General features: G+C 47.5%; 1 pseudogene across 1 annotated transcript in view; it reads left to right on the forward strand.

Moving 5' to 3' along the window:
* Nucleotides 1-1461: 1461 nt before the first annotated feature.
* LOC308578205 (protein CIMAP1C-like) overlaps nt 1462-14456 on the forward strand; it is a 797869-nt pseudogene continuing 784874 nt past the window's right edge. Inside the window, exons 1-2 of the transcript in view lie at nt 1462-1509; nt 8326-8386. The product of the transcript in view is annotated as a protein CIMAP1C-like (transcript). The remainder of the gene's footprint in view (nt 1510-8325; nt 8387-14456) is intronic.

Here is a 14456-nt window from a genome sequence, read left to right on the forward strand (position 1 = left end):
CCCTGCAGCCTTAAAGGCTGACCAAAGGTGGGGGAAGGCCATGCGGTGTGGCCCGCGGCCCCCCCACGGAATGGGGGGGTGGCAGGAAGGCCCCCGCCGCCCAGGGGAGGCTCCAAAGCCGCTGTAGGCCCAGCTAGGCCGCACTATTCAGCAGAGCCTTTCCGAGGCCCGGTTACGCCTCCCGGAGCCGGGGAGGGCACGGGCCGCAGCCCGCGCCCCCACCCCGGCGATTGTGCGTGTGGCGGGAAGGCCCCCGCCGCCCAGGAGAAGCTCCAGGGCCACCGGAGGCCCGGCTAGGCCGCAAAATGCGGCAAGGCCTCGCCGAGGCCCAGCCAGGCCTCCCTGCGGCCCAGGCAGCCCTCCGGAGCCGGGGGAGGCCGCGTGGCGGGGCCCGGGGCCCCCCCGGCGATCACGGGGGCGGCGGGAAGGCCCCCACCGCCCGGGGGAGGCTCCAGGGCTGGGGGACACGGAGGAGCCCCCCCGAGGCCTAGTAAGGCCTCACGAAACGCCGCGGGCCTCCCTGCGGCCTAGAAAAGGCCATCTGGGGGCCACCAAGGCCCTGGGAGGTGACCGGGGACCCCCCTCCACCACCCGCCGCACCCCAGGGCCGCCAGGCCTGGCGGGGGAAGGGAAGGGGCCGCGCGTGGCATTGCCTCCCCCCCCGCGGCCCACACGCCCCCGCAGGCATGGGGGGGCAGCTAGAGGGGCCCCCGTGCCACCACCCAACACCCCGGGGCATCAGGGCCCACCTAAGGAAAAGGATCCCCTTTTGAAGGGGTATCCTGAAGTCCATTACCCCCGTTATCCCTTGGGATCCCTCTAGTGGGGGGGGGCAAAGGCCCCAGGCTTACCTTTTGGAGCGAGGAAGTCCAGCGACGTCCTTCCTGGAGAAGCTCTGGAGCCAAGTGTGGATTCCTAGGTAAGATCCTCCCTCTATTGTGTGGGCAGGTAATCCCTCCCCTACCTGGCCTGGTCTCCTTGGCAACGCTTCCCCCAGGTGGGATTGGACAACTGACTGAGGTAGGTGGAGACCTCCAGGTATCCCACCTGAGGGAAGGCAAAGCCAAGCCTATGCTGTTGGAGCCGCTCCAGATCTAGGGGCTGCACGCGTCCACGCAAAGGGCGCCCCCCATTTTAAGCGGGGAGCGGTCATTATTAATCTAGCGAATTGTTCGGAATAGATAGATTTAATTCCATTCAGATATTCTGAGCGAGTATCGAGGCAGCTTCTTATGTATTTTGTAACTTGATGCAAGAACCTTCCCTCTCAGTCTCAGTCACCTCACTGCTATGTTAGGAAAGTGATACTGGCCTACCTTGGAAGACTGTTGTAAGAAAAAAGTAGGTTTTTTAAATTGTACCCATGGTTTTTCAGAACCTATTGAGGCATCAGGCATAAGCCTGCATTTTATTAATGTTTGATCAGGGCTTGTATATTAAAGAGAGGGCTTAGATTTTCAAATGTTTCATGCCAGGCACAAGACCTGCTGCTTAGAGAACACTGACAGTGTTTTCCTCTTAGACAAGGGGCCCCTTTTGATTGATAGCAGAAAACAATTCTCAAAGTCGTAAAAGCTGAAATTACAGACTGAGTAAGGACACTGACCCTACATGTTACAGAAGATAACAAAGGCAGAGATAAATATAATTAGGAATGAGTAAATAGTAAAATAATGCCAATGTGCCTCCCAGTAAAATGAGCCAGATCTTCTTTCCAAGGTTAAAGGCCAAATGGAGAAGCATCTAGCTGGCAGAAATTTTGGGAAGTCTTTTAAAGCTGTTTCTTTCTTAAAGAGAGAGAGTTTAAGGGCAATAAATGTTGGGAAGAGCTAATGGAAACAAAGCAACTGGCTGGAGAAGGGGGGGGGAAGATGTAAACTAAAGAGGTTTCTTCTGAAACTGTTTTAAACTGAGTTCCTTTTTACAAAGACCTTATTCCTTTTAAGAGGCTACTTGTGTTGTGTATTAAATATATTGGCTTAAATATAATTATGCAAAGGATTTAACAAATGCTAGAAGAGTTGTATTTATCCTGGAATTAAGTCAGACACCAGCCTAGCCCTCCAGCCAGACAGGAAGACGCCATCCAAGCTGTCCTGATATATGGCTGTCAGACATTTGTTTAGAAACCTTCAAATGAAGGAGATCTTTCAATGTTGATGTGAAACTCAAGATCCTTGACATATGTTTAAGATAAAAATTTAAGATTAACCATTTGTTTTAGAAGGCAATAGGGCAAGGAGGGCAAGAGGTGAGCTGGTAATTAAGATTCCTTGTTGAGACACATGTAAGATATATTACTACTTATTTGTCATTTATAGATGTAACAATATATAGCTCTTTGTGTTCCATATAAGGACAGGAGGATATGGGTGTATCTTTTAGGATTGGATATAGCAATCAGCCAATAGGAAATTCAACCAGGCTGATTGGACAGAGGCAGCCACAGGAGGAGCAAAGGGGGCTGGATTAAGGGAATATAAGTGCTGGCCATAATGGCAGGAGGCCAGGCCAGAGCTTGGTAACCATATACCACTGTGCCTCTCATTTATTTGTCTGACAAATAAATAATTATTTTAAATTCTCTATTGCTGCGTTGAATATTTCATTCCAGCTAAGCGTTAACCACAAGCAGGGTGCTACACTATGGCTTGTCTAACTGATGCACTTACCTGAACTCACCTTTTACATGCCTTCTGAGGACATCAATTTTTCTTTTTCTTCCATGCTGCCCCCAGCAAAGGAAATTTTTGTGTTTCATTTGTGTTCCTTTGCATACTTCTGTATCTGTATTTTATTTTGTTGTACTTAGCTTTGGGGAAAAACCCTTAATAGACAAATATACAATGTTTAAATTGTTATATTGAACCAAAAACAGAGGTGCCACACTACTGGCAATTGCAAGTTTGAGAACACTGCTGGAAATTAGCATGTTGAATCCTAAGATCATCTGTCCAGTGGTTGTTGCTTCTGCTCGGATGAATTGGATAAAATGATTCTAGGGTAATTAAATGTTGACCTACATATCCATTTTTCATTTTCATATACAGTGGTACCTCGGGTTAAGAACTTAATTCATTCCGGAGGTCCATTCTTAACCGGAAACTGTTCTTAACCTGAGGCACCACTTTAGCTAAAGGGGCCTCCCACTGCCGCCGTGCAATTTCTGTTCTCATCCTGAAGCAAAGTTCTTAACCCGAGGTACTACTTCCGGGTTAACAGAGTCTGTAACCTGAAGCGTATGTAACCCGAGGTACCACTGTATAGTTATTGTGTTCTATATAATTTTAAGTATAATTCCCCATACAAGTGAATAGTAAAAGAACTCATACAAGTAATGCTGACACAACCCCTCACACACACTACCATATTTTTTGCTCTATAAGACGCACCAGACCATAAAACGCACCTAGTTTTTGGAGGAGGAAACAAGAAAAAAAATATTCTGAATCCCAGAAGCCAGGACAGCAAGCGAGATCGCAGTGATCCCGCTTGCTGTCCTGGCTTCTGGGATAGCCACACGCAGCCCCCGGCAGCGGGATGAAGGCTTCTGTTGCCCGGGAGAACTTGCGCATGGCTAAGGCTCCCCCAAGACCTGTGCTCCCTTTAAAGAGCCTGTGAAGCGCTCTTTCCCTGGGGAAAAGCCAAGAGCCGCACACAAGCTCCACACGGCTAATAAAAGGGAGCACTGAGCAGAGCCTCCCGCCTGCATTCGCTCCATAAGACGCACACACATTTCCCCTTACTTTTTAGGAAGGGAAAAGTGTGCCTTATAGAGCGAAAAATGCGGTAAGTAGAATAAGAGAAGCATAACCACCCGACCCCACCCCTCTCCCTCTTTTGTCTTTTTCTTCTTCTTCTTCTTCCTAATTGTTTAAACCAGTTCATAAACCAAGAACTTATACACTGATCACTAATAATGAAACATATGTTGCAGATATTTTTCCACAATTATTATGCTATTTTTGTGACATACTAATGACATGAGAAAACTTGTATAATGTTATTCTTGTTTATATAAGCCAATAAACACACACACACACACACACACACACACAATTTTAGTTCTCATTTCCCCTAATTTCTTTCCAAGCAATTTTCCCCAAAATAACACATTTCTGAAGAAGTGTGCATGCACACGAAAGCTCATACCAAGAACTAACTTAGTTGGTCTTTAAGGTGCTACTGGAAGGAATTTTTTTATTTTGACTATGGCAGACCAACACGGCTACCTATCTACTACATTTCTGTTTGTTATTGCCACAAATATATGTATTTTTGATGCACACTTTTCCCTAACGTATTTGTCACGGGAAATGGGGTTGCTTGTGTGTAAATCTCCAGCCGTTCCAAACTGCTTAGGTGTGGTTGTGTCTTTTTCTGACTGAGCAGCCCTTTGCGCTGCTGCTCAGTCGCTAGCAGAATCCGTGAGTGAGTGTCTCCTAAATTTCCTCCAGCATAAGAATTCCTTAACGGACAACCTTCGCCTCGCCTCTCTGCACGGAAGCCTTCTGCGCAGAGTGGGCATGCCGAGTGGTGGTCCTCCACCCTCCTCACTGACTTCACTGGAAGAGTCTCGGAGCCTCACGTCCGAGCTGCTCTCTGCCTCTCCCTTCTTCCTGGTGTCACCTGGACTTCCTTCCCCAGATGACGTTCTCTCTCTTCCCTTACTTGTCCCCTCTCCTGCAGAGTCCGGGAGCCTCGCCTCTCCCCTCTGCTCCGATGTCAGTTCCCTGACAGTATGTCCACATTGTTTTTTGTTGGAGAACCATGTGGCAAAATTCCAAGAAGTGCAAATTTCAAAAGAAAGCTGCGTTTCAGTGTGCCTCTTGTTTAAGGAAGGGTGAATTGGGTCAGTTTCATGTTAAGGGAACTGAATTTCCTCTCCATCCCTCTGTTCATATTGAGAAACATTCTCTTTTGCTTTGAGGTTCATTTTTTTATGCTTTCTGGACTTTTTGTTTCATTTTAACTGGGATGTGGTCATTGTTGCCCAGGCAGCCTGTGCAAACACCCCTCTCTGAGCTCCTGGGAATGGGGGAAGGTTAGAATACAAATGCTGCAAATAAAACGAAAAAATGGAACCAAAAAAATCAATGAATACTATATCATATGAAGGCAAAGGAATGGGGAACATGGTCTTAGCATGGGCATAGCGAGGACTTTTGTTAGCGGGGCAGAAATGACATGATTGGTCAGTTAAGTATTTCTATTGTTTTATTTGATAGGGAGCAGCTGCCCTCTGTCCCCCCCCCTTAGCTATGCCCATGGGTCTTATGAAACAAAATGTGGTATTTTGGGCTTGTGGCTCTCCCCCCCCCCCGGGCTGGTAACTTGCAAGGAAGGAGGACTTGTATTAGCAGCACACAAAGAGAGAGAGAGAGGGGGGGGAGAGAGGGAGGGAGGGAGGGAGAGGGAGAGTATTCTGCCAGAACCATGGTAATATGGAAATAAACAAGTCTGGTTCCACACTTGCATCAGCATCGCCTGGGCAACCTGGGAGCGAATTGCGACATGAGGCATTGTTTATGTTCCAAAAAGGAGGGGGTAGAGGAGGAATTGGAAAGCTGAGTAACATCCCCACTCCTTATTGAAATCTACATCCAGATTTCCATTCCATCCAGAGAAGCAGCATCAGCGGTATGGGTGACTGACACAACCAATTGCTACTTTGATTGGTAACTGAAATCCTAAGACCTTTGTTTGCTGTGTATTAGCATGATTAGGGTTAGGGAGCATAGCAATGCAAAGGCCAGTTGCCACCTCTCTTAGAAACTCCAGAGAATTAGAAAGACACAGAAGAAATTGTTTGTATTCTCCAAATGCTGCCCCACAGACCATGCCACTACAAGGAGATGACAAAAGGCATTGTTTTTGTGCCCTGTATTTAAGTTTTATTCCCCACCCCCTCCAAAGTGCTCAGGGTGAGGGATCAGGCCTGGTCTCATGCTCTGGAGGGGGTGCTCCCTTCATTCTGCTCCTCTGTCCTGAAGGGCTCTGGGATTAGGGTGGACACAGTTGTGGTTCTCCGGGGGGAAGGGTCAGACTTATGCTTGGAATGTCTGGAATCAGTATTTTGGTACCTGGAAAAGGGCAGGCGACAGCTTACTCATGCCAAAAATAAGCAGGATATAAATGTAAGAAAACAACTAGCTAAATAAATACTCCCCCTTCAATGCCATCTAGGTCTTCAGCTGGTGGGTCAGGACTTCCACCAATACTTCCACCATGCAAATATATGGTCAATGATGAAGAAATGGGTCCCCAAATGCATGTTACTGAAAAGGATGGAGATCCCTATCTAGCCTTTCGTCCATCATTGAATCACAGAACTGTAGAGTTGGGAAGGCCCATGAGTGTCATCTAGTCCAACCCCCTGCCATGCAAGAATCTTTTACCCAACATGGTGCTCGAACCCATGACCCTGAGATTAAGAGTCCCATGCTGCACCAACTGAGTTATCCTAGGTTCAACAAGTCTTGTGGCAGCAAATTCCACACATCAATGGTGAGTGTGCTTTGCTGCGAACAAATAAGAACGTAAGAACATAAGAATCTGTTGGATCTGGCCAAAGGGCATCTAGTTCAGCATTCTGTTCTCACAGTGACCAACCAGATGCCTGTGGGAAACCTGCAAGCAGGATCCAAGCACTCTCCTCCCATGTTTCCAGCAGCTGGTATTCAGAAGCAGGACGTAGTCATAGAATCATAGAATCATAGAATCATAGAGTTGGAAGAGACCACAAGGGCCATCGAGTCCAACCCCCTGCCAAGCAGGAAACACCATCAGAGCACTCCTGACATATGGTTGTCAAGCCTCTGCTTAAAGACCTCCAAAGAAGGAGACTCCACCACACTCCTTGGCAGCAAATTCCACTGTTGTCCTGACTAGTTGTCATTGATAGCTTTATCCTCCTCTGTGAATTTATCCAGTCCTCTTTAAAAGCCATCCATGTTGGTGGTCAGCACTGCCTCCTGTGGGAGGGAGTTCCATAGTTAAACTAAGCACTGTTTATTGGGGCTTTGCTTAATGCTATCAACACACATGAAACTATTTCCCCAACTCCTGCCTGCTGGTTCCCCTTGCATGTTTCTTTTGGTGTGTTTTCTACATGGCTATTTTGCTATTAATCATTTCTATTGTTTTCCTTCTGCTGTTTGGGATCGTGGTACTGTTGCTTGAGCTGCTTGCAATTATATTTTATGGTTGCAATTTCATTCCATGTTGTTCATTTTAAATTGTTCTGAGCTGCCTTGGGGACCTTGTTGTTGAAAGGCAGGCTGGGGGGGGCAGTAAAATCAGGGGTCGATAAGCTTTTTTTTTTAGTGCAAGGGCCATATTTGATAACCATCTGAGGGCCATGTACCAGTGTTGAATGGGGTTAGATACAAAAACTGGGTGGAGCAACAGGAGGGACTCTTTGTGCATTAGGCTATAATCCAGCTCCACATACCCTCCAAGTTTCTATACCTACCCCTGCCCCCATCTTCATTCAGGAAAGCAAGAGGCTTTGATCTCACATTCCAGCCAGGCAAAAGCACTTGAAGAGGGCACAAAGCAGGGGCAGGGAGGCTTGTGACCTGGAGAGAGTGCTAATGGTCAGAGAGAGAGAGGTCTGGTTGGTGGCATGTGGCTCCTGGGCTGAGCCTCCCATTCCTGGTTTAAATAAACAAAGGCACACAGACCTCTGGATTCACCCTCATTCCCTTAGCCCTTACAGTGCAGGGGCTGCAAAGGGGCTCTTCTCTGTCTGTTGTTGGACTAAAACTCCCATCATCCCATGGTGACTGGGGCTGATGGGAGTTGGAGTCCAACAAGTTCTTGGGATGTTGGCTACCCTGGCCTAGGTACATGCCGTTAAATCACATAAACAAGCAGCAATCTCCATTCTTTTAGCACTTATGGTCCTTATGTGGCCAAAACAGCACCATCTGTGCAAGACGGAGGGCTCAGCAAGCCTGGAGAAAACGGCAAGGTTTGAAGATAGGATAGGATAGGATAGGATAGGATAGGATAGGATAGGATAGGATCCCTCAGAGGAGAACACTCCCCCCTCCCCAAATAGCCCAATGTGAACTTAGCATACTTATTGGAAATTGAATACTGTTTGGGGTGGGGTAGAACGGAGTAGCTGGAACCCTGAGCTGCAACACTCCATGGTGCAACATTTTATTGCAGGTTGGACTTGCATTCATTCATTTACTTTCATTCCCCAGAGCACTGGTGACACATACGACTCCCCACTGCAGTGGGCACACTCCAATGCCGACTTCCAGAGCCAAAGGTGCAGCTCAGCCTGTTAGTTGTCTTTCTGGTATCTCTAAGCATCCAGCCAGAGTGCCGGCCATCAAGAAGCAGTATGCGTCCATCAGTGCCAAGTATAAAGGTGAGCTGTGGGAATAGATGGGGCAAGAGAGAGAAGGAGATCAGGAATACAGAGGTACCTATATCTTTGCCAGTCTGGATGTGTTCAACAGCATTGTTGAAAGACCCTCTGGCATCTGGTTAGCCCCTGTGAGAACAGGATGCTGGACTCGGTGGCTGGCTGGCTTGATCCATCAGGGTTCAAAGAAATTTCAAAGAAATTTTATTGCGGCCGTAGGCCCATACAGATAAAAACAAGACATAAATAACAGTTTTTGCACGTGGGAAAAAACAGCCACTAAAACACCACTATAACAATAAAATACTGTAGTATGGAATGGAAGGAAGGAATGACATGCTGCACCTTAATTAACTTGTAGTGCTCCTTGGCAGTGCTTTTGGGTAAGGACAGCGACCAGGAACCTAGCCACTTTCAGTGTCGTATGGATGTCCTTATCCTGCAAGATTTGGGCAAGGTGGAATTTTGGTGGGGTACCCTCTAGCTTCTGTATGATTAATCCCAACAAATTTGCCCGTGGCACATTGAACAAGGGGCAAGTGAACATAATGTGCTGAAGCGACTCCGGCGTCTCCTTATCACATTCGCACATGGCGGAGGCTTGGCCCTTTGAGAATCTATGTCTCAGGACATTAGAGGGGAAAACGTTAAACCTCGCCTTGGTGAAGGCCAGCCTATGGGCAACAGACGAAAGGGAGGAGAGGTATGATGGAACGCAGTAAGTTAAAGTGATACCAATGTTCTGGGGCGAACAAACACCTCCCCCCAGCGTATAATTTCGCTGTAAATCGATGTCGTCCAGTCTTTGGCGGATCAGTCTTTGAGCAGTGATTTGATCTAGTTTTAGGGAATCTAGGGGAGAGATTCCATAACTCAGGAGTTTGGCATGAATTCTACTAGTCCAAAGGCTGGAGAATTCATCTCGCCATAGGCATTGGACAAGGTAATGGTCTGGTAATCTGTGCCACAATGATAACCAATAATTGAAGACTTGCTTCCACAGGCAAGTTTCTAAGGATGCGATCTTCAATTCTAATCGGATGGCTGCGTTGCTTACGCACAGGGGGAGCATTAGGAGCCGACGTAGGAATTGGTTTTGCAAAGTCTCAAGAGGAGCAAGATCTGTCATCACGGCCCAGAGCGGGGCAGCATAAGCAAGCACGGGAACCACTTTTGCCTTGAACACCTTTAGGGCCGAGGGAACATTGCAAAGCTCCATCCGAAAAGAAAAATCGGAGGAGCGCATATGACAGAGTTTTGGCCTTGTTGAGTAGGTGTTGAATTTGTGCTTTCCACCCCAAATTGTGTTGAAAAATAACTCCTAGGTATTGAAATTTTAGGACTTGCTCTATTTTTGCTCCACCAAGCTTCCATTTGTATAATCTCCGACTTCTGGCGAAAATCAGAATCTTAGATTTAGCATGGTTGATGGTTAATTGGTTGAGTTGACAGTACGTGGCAAAGATCTTCAGAGCTCTGGTTAGTCCAACACGTGTATAAGATAGAATTACCGCGTCGTCCGCGTATAAAAGGAGTGGACAGCGGTAATCCGCTAGTCTAGGCGCGTGTGTACTTGGAGATGAGTTGACTAGGGGTGCTCGCATGTCGCTGATGAATAGGTTGAATAGGCAGGGAGCTAATATACATCCTTGGCGCACTCCCTTGTTTATTGGAATCGAATTTGTGAGGTCGCCCGCAGGAGTAAGTCTCACTCTGGCAAGGGTACCTTCGTGGAGCTGGCTTATAAGCCATAAGAGTCTTCTATCGATGCCCTGTTTTGCAAGTTTCTCCCAAAGAATATTTCTAGGAACGCTGTCAAAGGCTGCCTTTAGATCTAAGAAGGCAGCACAAAGGTAGCCCCGGGGGGGGGGGGACGAGTACTTCCGTGCCAGATGGTAAAGAACTATCGCATGATCAGTTGTTGAACGTTTAATTCTGAACCCTGCTTGTTCGTGACCAATCTGATTAGTCTCGTCTGCCCATCGCAATAGTTTAGTCAGCAAAAAGCTGGCATAAATTTTCCCTATGATCGAAAGGAGGCTGATGTTACGGTAGTTTTCCGGCTCCATTGGAGAACCTTTTTTATGAATTGGTACTATAATGGCCTCCTTCCATATTTTGGGGATGAGACCAGAAGCGTTGATTGCGTCGAAGGTTTTGGCCAAGATGTCAGCCCACCATTTTGGGTGTAGTTTGATGGCTTCAGCAGGGATCAGGTCGGGCCCTGGGGCTTTGCCCGGTTTCAGCTGGGCTATTAGCTTGGCTATTTCGTCCGGATCGGTGGGAGGCCAAATAGGTAGGTGGGAAAACAGATGCATCAGATGGTCGGAGGGAGCATCTGCCTGTGAGAAACATTTCTTCAGGAACAATTCCCATGTCGGTGCTGGGATGACTGCCCTTGGGAATTTCCTCGCCCTTCTGTTAATCAAAGACCAGAATTCCCTGGATCTATGTGGTTTTGAAGCAGTAATCAAGGCCTGCCAGCGATTGTGTTGCCACTCGCGTTTGGCAGTTTTCTGCGTGCGTTTGTAAACTTGCTTGGCTTGTGCATAACTAGCTGGCAGAGTAGATGCATCGGAGGTCTTGTACACATTATATATAGCACGGAGGCGCTGTCTTGCTTGTTTACACTGAGAATTATACCAGGGGGCACCGTAAGTATACTCGTTTCGATTTAATATTTTGGGTGGTAGCCTGAAGAAGGACGTAAGATCAGTCGTATGGTGGTGGAAGCGTTTCAACACTATGCTATACTCGTCTGAGGCAGAGTCTATGTTGGAATGGGGCCCGAGGATTTCTTTTTGAAAGAATTCCTGATACCTTTGAGCCTGGGTCTCCGACCATTTGATTCCTCTTACTTGGAGAGATTCGTTGGTTACCATCTGGGTCGCATGTCTATGGGCCTCTGACTGACAGTTCAGGGAGAGCTTGGCTACAAGGGGAAGATGGTCACTAGATTGTACATTCTCGATCTTAAAGGTGGAGATACACTTAAGTATATCACTGGAAACCAGCAGGTAATCGAGAACGCTGTTTGATTTAACGCTCAGATGAGTGAAATCCCCTGGAATATCAGGGAGGCATGTTCCATTTAGGGGGACCAGATTTAAACGGATGGCCATTTGATAGAGGAGTACTCCAGCCTCGTTAACTCGTTGGTCTTTAGAAGTTCTCCTCATGATATGTTCCAGCTCATAATTATCAAGGTTTGGGGTAACCCACCATTTGGCTTTGGTTAGCGAGTCCCAATTTGCTGCTGTGCGGGCATTAAAATCGCCACCTATTATGGCCGGGGTGTTAGGAAACTTAACATAGCATGAGAGCAAATGCTCTTCTAGCGAGCCCCATTTAGAGCCCAGTTCGGAGGAAGAGCCCCCAGGTGGCAAGTAAGCATTTGTAACTAGAAGTGAGATCTTTTCCCCCGCAATCAGTCCAGTAAGGGCGTAAGGAGGCAAGGCCTGTACTAGAGTAAGTTTAGAATGTAGGTTGAGGGAGATGCCTATTATTAGGCCCCCTTTAGGGCGGCCTCCTTTCAGGGAGGGGCAGGCAGGGAGTTCTAGAAGCTCAAAGCCATTTAGGGAAATTTTCTCTACTTCCCACGATTCTTGGAGCAAGATGATATGAAACAGGTTAATATACTCCAGAAATTCTGGGTCAAGTTTTTTCCCCCTCCAGCCCGCAATGTTCCAGCTGAGGACTGATAGGGGGGAGTTCCTGTTGTGCCCAATTCGCTGTCATTTCAGGGAGAGATGTGAGTCCTTTGGAGGCAGGGCAGACCCCGCAAAAAAGTCAGTTATTTTACTTTGCATGGCAGGCACCTGCTGAAGGTACCTAGTCTTGAAGTTGGTAGTGAAGTATTCTGACTGAGGCGACAAAACGGGTCTCCCGCTGGGTAACCCAAGGGTGGACACTTCAGTGGGAAACTCCACAGGATTTGCTGAGACTGCCCCACCGCGAGGGCTGAAGGTCGCCAATGAAACCATTTGATTTATATGTCCGGCCGGGTCTTCAATCAAATCCGGGCCATTTTTTGATGTAGGTGGAGCACTCCCATGACCTGATGCTGGTGAAGGTACAGGGGATGCTTGGCGTACTGGTACCGTTTGTATGTCGGGTCTATGCCGCTCAGGGGAATAAGAGGACTCCAGTTCCGGCATTGATGGATTAGATGGTAAGGAATTGTTTTGGTGGAAGGAACTCTGAGATACACTCCTCAGCGGGGGACTCTTGGAGGGCGAGTCAAAATTTATCAAGAGTTGAGGTGAGAGGCCAACTTGTGGGGCAAGACCTGGGTCTGCCAGGCGTCGGTGGGTTTTGCCCACAAATGGGGGAGACATGGGTTTAGGAGCAGGACTAAGGTGAGGAAGACTTCCTGCTTCCTTAAAACACGACTCCGAAAAGCTGGCAGGGTAGTCCTGAAAAGTGGGCAGAACTTTTCCGTTCTTCTGGACATGTATGAGCTGATGATTAAGTACTTCTAGTCTATCAATTATTTCTTGTTATTCTCTCGTTGGAAGGTCGCCAAAGGTGGCTAAAAGCTCTCTTTCCTCCGGCGGGGTCAGAGAATTACTTGCGCCAGTGGGTTTCTTTAGAGCTCGTGGGGGCGTAGGGTAAATCCAGTTTCGGTGCGGGTGGATATCCTCCGGGAGAGGAGGCTCAATGTCCTGAGGTACTCCCGACCTCTCCGACAGAGTCCGCTCCGTGCCGTGACCGGCAAGTAGAAGGGGGTGGATCATGCTATCCATAAAAACTCTTGTTGGGATGATATCATACCTAGCCAAGAGTGATTTCTGCCTGATGATAGCTGAAGGGATCCTTGGAGAGTAAAACGCAAGCATCACTTTCTGTTGCCTGAGGTGCTGGTTCAAGGGTAATACTGCAATGAGATCACATTGTGAGATTTCTATGTTTAGGAGATTGCTTAGATGCTTTTTAACCCCACTCAGAGTAAGCCACCTTGGTGACCCTGCCCCGATGTTTAGGCAGATTTTCTTAGGTTGTAGGGACAACGCTTGGTGTTTCAGTGCAGGATTTGGTTTATATTTAGGGATCACACTTCTTTTTTTGGTTGAAGGTATGGACCTCTGGCACTTCAATTCCCCTGTGTCTACAGTTGGTTTAAACTTTGACCAGGAGTTATCAATTTTCTGTTCGAGGTTACATAGCTGGGAGGATAGCACATCAATCTTCTTGAATATGCAATTAAGGGTTCTGACCACAAGATGGAGATGTTCATGTTGTTCTTGTCTTGCGCAGTCCTCAGCTCCGGCGTCCTGCACCACCCTCAGTGGGACACACCCTCTTCCTCCAAGCTTGCCGTCCGCAGATTTAATCTGAGGTAAAAATAATTCCTCTGGTGTTGACATTGTTTCTGGAGACGTTAGAGGGTAGAAACAGTTCTGAGTTTTCACCCTATAGCAGAATTCAATGGGGTCACTCCGTTTGCCAGGCACGGGGGGGTCGGTTTTTAATTGTTTGGCTCTTGGGGAGGGCAGAGCCTCGTCACAATCCCTTAGGCGTTTGCCTTGGCCCATCGTTATAAGTCTTTTAAAATAGCGGTGCTTAAAAGGTAGTAAAAAGTGGTAGAAAGGTAGTAAAAAGTGGTAGAAATAAAAACAACAACTGAATGTGAGCTGGCGGAGAGCCAGTAAGTCGAAGGCTGCTTCCAAGGCTGCCGGAGAATACAATTATCTGCTCATTAAAGCTGATTTACGATGCAGGCTTTACAGTTATCAACAATGTGAACTCCTGGCATGGGCTCCAACACCCTGATACAATCTTCAGCAAAAACTTGCAAGGCTGGGAGCCACAACACAGATTTTAAAGAGGATTCGAGATGAACTCCGGCAAATGCGTCTTACCTCATCGCCATCTTGACGCCGCCTCCCATCAGGGTTCCTTTTTTGTTCTTGTGGAAACCAAAGAAGGAAACTGATCTACATTTCTCAGTCACCATCAGAACTTTCTTCCAAGAGTACTGCTAGCATGCGAGACAGTGCATATTTCCTTGTTAATAAATAATAATAAATAATAAATTTTATTTATATCCCGCCCTCCCCAGCCGAAGCTGGGC

This window comes from Podarcis bocagei (genome assembly GCF_964188305.1).
Source record: "Podarcis bocagei genome assembly, chromosome: W".
In the NCBI taxonomy this organism is placed as follows: domain Eukaryota; kingdom Metazoa; phylum Chordata; class Lepidosauria; order Squamata; family Lacertidae; genus Podarcis; species Podarcis bocagei.